Source organism: Mauremys mutica, chromosome 4, assembly GCF_020497125.1.
Source record: "Mauremys mutica isolate MM-2020 ecotype Southern chromosome 4, ASM2049712v1, whole genome shotgun sequence".
Lineage (NCBI taxonomy): Eukaryota > Metazoa > Chordata > Testudines > Geoemydidae > Mauremys > Mauremys mutica.
This window is the reverse complement of record NC_059075.1, coordinates 129,964,402-129,971,717: the sequence shown is the minus strand read 5'-3', so window position 1 is coordinate 129,971,717 and position 7,316 is coordinate 129,964,402. Positions and strand designations below refer to the sequence as shown.

Genomic DNA, 7,316 nt, shown 5'->3' with positions numbered 1-7,316 from the left:
CTCTCCATGGGGGTGGGGCATGTTCTCTATTGTTCTCAGTATCCGTGTGGAGAGCCTCAGTGGATGCTGGTCTCTACTGAAAATCCGGCCCTCTGTGGTTGATTTATTCCCAGAGGCATCAGGGTTTACATTACTTACATATTTGTATCCCGTCTACAATAACTTGCACTTGTTATCCATGTCCATGTCTATTCTCTTTGGAATCCTCCTGGCCTTTGTGGCAGTGAGTCCCACAGGTTAACTGTGCATTGAGGGGGAAAGTAAATATAATCAATAAAAGTAAATAAATATTTCAATCCCTTTCAAATCTGCAGCTTCTGGATTATCAGATCCAAACTATCTAAGTCCCTTGGGTTTACAATCAGGGTGCCTGGCTCCTGAGAACAGGTGTTTTGTCCTTGAGACTTGCAGAATACTGTCTCCCAGCCAGAGGAGAGCAACACTGGGATTGTGGCCCACATACTGGCCTGTGACTTGTGGGACCTAGGTTCAAATCCTAGTTCAGCTACAAACTCCCTGTAGGACCTTTGGCAAGTCACTTATGTTAGGATTTTCAAGGGGAACCTCAGGAAATTAGGCCCAAATCCTGACAGGTATTTAGACACCCAACTTCCATTGAAATCTGGGCCTTACTGTCTAAAGCTCCTAGGAATTCAGTGGTAATTAGGTACCTAAATCCTGTAGACACATCAAAAAATCTCTCAGCTCCCCCATCTGTAAAATGGGGACAATAGCCCTTCTATATCTCTCAGGGTAGCTGTGGACATCAATCCATGAATGTTTGCAAAGTGCTCAGATGCTATGTGGTGCTGGGCATTCCTATCCAGCACAGCTTGGTGTGGGAGCTGCAGGAACCTGTTCTGAGGTGTCTATTAATAATTGTAGATCTCCCTTCTGTAGCATCTGGGCTGCTATTATCAACTTTTCCCCTTCCTACATTTCATTCCCATCTCCAACCAACCGGACTCTGTGGTTAGTTTGCTTGTTTGTTACCTACCACATGTGCTGCATGCAATCCCCTGCCCCACAGGGTGAGTGGAAGGTGAATTAACTGGCTTTTGACAGGTTGGTATAGACAGTTAATATAGCATTGCTCAGATGAGGGGTTTCTGGTTGTAATTATGGTTTTAAAAGATAAATCTGTCAAAAGACCATCTCCTCCAAGCAAGACTCGCCCTCAGTTTTTCTTTCTGTCTCTGTCACCCGCCATCTTTTAAATCATTTTTTATATATGTGTAGAAAATGCAACAGGTTTCAGTGTAAGAAAGAAAACCCGAAATAGTCCGGAGAACAGCAAACTTGTCACTTGCAAATGCTAGGTAGTCTACCCAAGTCTCAGCAGCAGCAAAGAGAGCACAATACACCCTTTGGTTTTATCTATAATGAACTATGGAACCCGATGCCAAGGGATATTATTGAGACCAAGAGCTTACTAGGATTTCAGAAAGGTTTAGGCATTTGTATGGATAATAGGAACACCGCTGGCTAGGATACACATTTAGAAGGGATGTAAAACCTCACTGCTTCCGGGATTAAGAAAAACAAGCAGCAGCAGCTCTGGCCCGTCATTAACTACCTGTGGTTAGGAAAAAATGTCCTGGATATCAAAGGTACTTCAGCACCTTACTCCCTCTGAAATCAATGGGAGTTAGGCACCTAAATAGCTTTGAGGATTTGGGCCAAATAGCCTTTGAAGTATCTGTGAGAGACAGGCTATGGGACCAGACAGGCCAACAGTATGATCCAGCCCATGTGGAAATGCCAGTGCTCTAATGTTATTTTTATATATGCAGGGCCAAATTCTGCTTTCTTCCCCAACTATTCACTTCAGCGCCAGTCACACCAAATGGCTGAGACTAACAGAATTCAGCCCAAAGTGTTTGCAGGACCCCAGAAAGAGGCATCAGTTCACCAAACACGGTCCCTGAACCAGGTCACAGTCAGATTTCCAATTAGGGACAGTAGGCACGTGCCTAGGGGCACCGACATTCTAGAGGCAACTAAAAGTTAAAAGTTTTATTTTTTATGGAAAACACGAAGGTCAGCTGTAGGCGGGGCGGGAGGGGAGAGAGGGGGGCACTGAAGATGCTGTGCCTATGGGATGTAAGGTATAAATCTGGCCCTGACCCAGGTTAATGGAGAGTTGTGAGCTTGGGGAATTCAGTTAGGTGCATGGTTCTGTATAGATGAGGAGACGCCAAATTGGCTGAGTTGTTCTAACCCATTTCCCAGCATCTTACTCTGTTTTATGCTCTTCTGGGGGATCTGGGATTTCGTGCTCATGGAGAAGAACCTATGGGCCAGATGCTCAGTGGGTATGAATTGACACACATCCATTGAAGCACTACACTCATTTACACCAATGGAGGGTCTGACCTGGCATTTGATTTTTCTCGTATGGTCTCACAAACACTGCGGGGCAAATTCTGTTTATCTCAGTTACACGGTGCAACTGGGAGAGGCCGACTTGTTCCTTTGCAATAATGTGTTGCATTAACAAACCCTGGTTTGCATTTGTCCAACTGGGCCAAATTCTGCTCTCATTTACACTGGTCCGTCCAAACTGGCTTCAACGAGGCCTGCATCCGTGTGAGAGCATCCGTGTGAGAGCAGGTTTCCCTCATGACTGGCTGGGGTGGGTCATGGCCAGATGGACTCCAGCCCCGCCTCACTGCAGTGATGAAATCACCAGTGGCAGCCATGCTGCAGGGTAATACGGGGGGCCCAGGCTCCCACGTGGGCCAGGATTCCGCCCCCACTCTCCACATGCAGCTGCTGTCTGGGAGCCTGGCAGCCACAGGGCACATGTGGGGAAGGGCTGTATTCTTCAGCCAGGGTCTTCTAGAAACCTTCCCAGAGGGATGAAACCACCCAGCACCCCTCAAGCCCTGGAAAGCTGTGCAAAGGGGCTCAGGTGTGAGGCCCATGGGTCAGTTCCACCCACTGCTGCGGCCAAGGGCTGATGAGCTTTGCTCCTGCATCTGGTCTCCCTACAGCGGGCCAGGCTGGCCTCAGAGTGCTAGCAGCTCTCCCATCCCCTCCCTTGGGTCAATCCTAGTTTCTACCCCTCAGTGTTTTATCTAGGCCTATCCCATGCCAGTGTCATTCTCCTTATTACGGCATGGACAGCTTGCATTGAACACTGCAGTTATGGCTATAAGGGTGGGTGGTTAAGCTCTGGAACAGCCTTCCAAAGGAGCTTGGGGGATCTTTGCTACTGGAGGATTTGAAGAACAGGTTGGGATGGTCTCTAGGTTTACTTGGCCCTGCCTCAGCACAGGGCTGGACTTGATGACCTCTCGAGGTCCCTTACAGCCCAGCATTTCTACGATACTATTTAAACACCCCACACAAATGTAATATAAGAACATAAGAATGGCCAATGGCCCATCTAGCCCAGTGTCCTGTCTTCTGACAATGGCCAATGCCAGGTTCTTCAGAGGGAATGAACAGAACAGGGAATCATCAAGTGATCCATCCCCTGTCGCCCATTCCCAGCTTCTGGCAAACAGAGGCTAGGGACACCCAGAGTATGGCTAACAGCCATTGATGGACATAACAGCTCCCCAGGCCAGATGCTCCCTGCAGTCCTGAGCCCCGCCTTCCGAAAGGGACAATGACCTTTGCCCTCTGCAGCCACATCCACAACCATCACACATGCTCCACATAGCGTCTGGCCACCACATCACTGGGGGCATCACACACACATGTAGGGGACATCAGCCTCCTTATGATTTTCCTTTCACCAGGACCCCCAGCTCCTTCCCCTCCCTCCTTTGAGCCTTTTTTACTGTCCTGCTTTCCAAGAAACAGACCGTGCATTTCCCACAACCAGTGATACCATCAGGGCAGATCACAGCAATTACCCATATCCCTCGTTAAACAAGAGACCTGACACAGATAGGGACCTTTATGGCTTAGCTCCCGAGTGAGCCCTTGACAAAGGGTTCTTTGTTCCATTCTCCCAGGAGGCCTTTCACTTTCTCTAGATGGCCGTTTATTGCAGCTGGGGTGCCAGTGTCAGGCCTGTGATTTCTGGTCTAAAATCCCCTAGGCTTTCAAGGCACCTGAGGGAGGATTAGAATCGAGCTGGAAAATGACACTGCAGTCATACATGTGGCATCTCTGTAAACAAAGTTGCCATGCCCAGGAAACTGAAACCAAGTTTGTCTGTTTACTTTTGTAAAATACCCAATGACTGAGGCACTGAGAACACCATGTTATTTCCTAACCTTAACAGCTGGTCCAAAAATGGCCTTCTTTTCCATGGAAAATTTAAACTTTTTATTGAAAAATTGGACACCACAATATTTCTGAAATTTGTTGATTCGAAAATGCTGCCATGGTGCTTCATGGGAATTGTAGTTCACATGCCTCATGGTCTTCTATGGCTCAGGTTCCCTGGCTGGGCTACATTTCCCATGATACACCACCATCTCCCCTCATAATAATAGGAAGCAGTTGCATCACAGGAGTCCCTGGCCATGGTGCATCATGGGAGATGTTGTCCAGCTGGGGATCCCAGCTCATAGAGGAGAACTGGGAAGAAGAGGCACCTGAAATACAACTCCCATGAGGCACTGTGCTGGGATATCCAAATGAAGATATTTTGGAGAAAACTAACATGAGAATTCCCCTCAGCATGGAGAAGCATGTTGGGTTCACCATGTGGAAGCTCGTCACACCTGCTACCAGTCAGTAGCTAGCCAGTTTGGTGTTGGTAGATCAGCTGTCGGCACCGTTGTGTCAGGGTTTGCACTGCTATAAAGAGGATGCTGCCATGCCAGGTCATATAGCTTGGCAACACACAAGAGCTTGTTGACGGCTTTGTATGGAGGGGCTCCCCGAACTGCAGAGAGTCTATTGATGGGACACACGTGCCTATTCTTTGCCTCTCACACTAGAGCAAAGACTTTATTAACAGGAAGGGGCATTGCTCCTTGAGGCTGCAAGGCCCAGTTGCTCAATCTAGAAAGAATCACCAGTTGTAACCATGCCTCAGTGGGTCACACTGAGGATGCCAAATTCAGGATGAATTGCTGAGAACTAGGGCAGATACAGCCCAACACTGGTGGCTAATTCCCCATAGGATATATGAAACCAGCCACAAAAGTAAACTTCTCTTTCACCACACTGGCTAACAAGAAGTCATAAAAGCATTTTCCTTGGGCATCCTAGTCCTTGCATTACCACCGAAAACAGTGGATTTAAAGGTGAGTGGTTCTTTACAACCAGTCTCATCAAATAAATGGTTCTTCTGATCCCAGAAGACCAGCCACACACCCAGGTCAATAAATTACTTAGATCTTACCCAAAAATCACACTGATGCCAATCCTTTAGTATCTAAATTCTAATGGTTTATTCAAAGAAAGAAAGAAAGAAAGAAAAGAGTTAAAATTGGTTAAAGGAATCAAATACATACAATAATTGCTAAGTTCATGGTTTAGGCCATAGGCGCCAACTTTCTCTGGCACCGGTGGTTGCCCATGCATGCCCCCTCCCCTTTCCCCGCCCCTGGCCCCACACCAACTCCACCCCATCCCCGGCACTGGCCCCACCCCCATTCCAACCCCATCCCCAAAGTCCCTACCCTAACTCCGCCCCCTCCCTGCCCCTATTGGATCCCTTCCCCAAATCCCCGTCCCGGCCCCAACTCTTCCCCTAGCAAGCCTCGTTTTCCCCTCCTCCCCCTCCCTCGCTGCCCCACGAATCAGCTGTTTCATGGCACAAGCACTGGGAGGGAGGGGGAGAAGCAGGACGCTGCGGTGCCCTCACGGAGGAGGCGGAGGTGAGCTGGAGCAAGGAGGCAGAGCCGGGCCACAGGGAGCTGCCGGTGGGTGCTGAGCACTCACCAATTTTTTTCCATAGGTGCTCCAGTCTCGGAGCACCCACGGGTCGGCACCTATGGTTTAGGCTTGTTGCAGAGATGGAATAAACTTCTGGCTTAAGTCAAGTCTCTGGTTGCTTCCAAATCATTGGAAGGTCCTCGATCCCTTGGTTAGAATGCTCCCATTAATATAAGTCCATATTCCAGAGGCTTGGACAGGATAGAGGCTGGAGCAGGATAGAAGCAAAATGAGTGCGTTTCCAGGGCCTTTTATCTCTTCTGCCATGTGGAGGGACACCTTTGTTCTTACTGTGGAAAATGCAGCAACAAAACGGAGTTTGGAGTCACATGGGCAAGGCACATGTCCATGCATTTTGCCTAGTCACAGCAGGAAATTCCATTTATTGTAGAGAGGAATCTCCCATGGTACATTGTTAGTTAAATGTTCTTTTGATGGGTCACTCAATTTGAATAGTCCCACCAAGATGTGCTGGCTAGCTACCTTGTGGGCATTACCCCAAGAGCAAACATTTGAAATCCAGGTATAGAGACAATACTTATAATAACTTCAAATACAAAAATGATACATGCATACAGATAGCATAACCATAACCAGCAAATCATAACCTTTCCATAGACACCTCACTTGACAACCTTTGTACAAGATTTGCTGCAAATATCTAACAGTGGTTGCAACAATGATCTATATGATCATATTTCAATCAGATAACGTCACATCAGTATTAATGAGGGGGTTGTCCAGAAAGATCCCACGTGGGTATCTAGCAACAGAGAGTCCTGTGGCACCTTTAAGACTAACAGATGTATTGGAGCATAAGCTTTCTTGGGTGAATACCCACTTCGTCAGACGCATGTCTGGGTATCTAGAAATTCAGGCCTGTTGTCTGGCATGAGCCAGGGAATGAGTGTTTCCCAGAATGCGACGGACCTCAGGGCAGTCATGAGTAAGGCTAAGATTTAGTCATGGAGGTTGCAGAAGTCACGGAATCCGTGACTCCCAGCAACTTACATGACTTCAGCCTGCGGTGGTTGGGAGCTGCAGATTCCCCTGCCACTTCTGGTGGTCCCACAGCTCCTGGCTGCTGTGTGTGGGGGGTGAACCCCCCAGCTCATGGGTGGTGGGGGAACTCCTGAGCTCCAGGCCACTGGAGGCAGTGGGGGAACCCCTGAGCTCCCAGCCTCTGCAGCTCCCACAGCTGCCGGCAGCAGGGGTACCCTGCAGCGGACCCCTGAGCTGCAGACAGGGGTACCCTGCAGTCCCCAGCTGCTGCAGGTGGCTGCTAGCCCCTGCGCAGCTGTCTTGCTTCAGAGGTGTGGGGACCCACAGATCCCCATTTTGTCTTGAATATTTTTAGTAAAAGTGACTGACACATCACAGCTTCCCTGAATTTTTCTTTTTTGCCTGTGCCCTGTCCGTGACTTTTATGAAAAATATCAGTGACAAAATGAGGATCTGTGGGTCCCCAT

The 7,316-nt window shown here is 48.5% G+C and overlaps 1 protein-coding gene across 2 annotated transcripts in view; it reads left to right on the top strand.

The window, feature by feature from the left end:
* Positions 1 to 7,316, top strand: part of LOC123369342 (maestro heat-like repeat-containing protein family member 7) — a 1,253,347-nt gene that overhangs the window by 686,025 nt on the left and 560,006 nt on the right. The gene's annotated exons all lie outside the window — the stretch shown is intronic.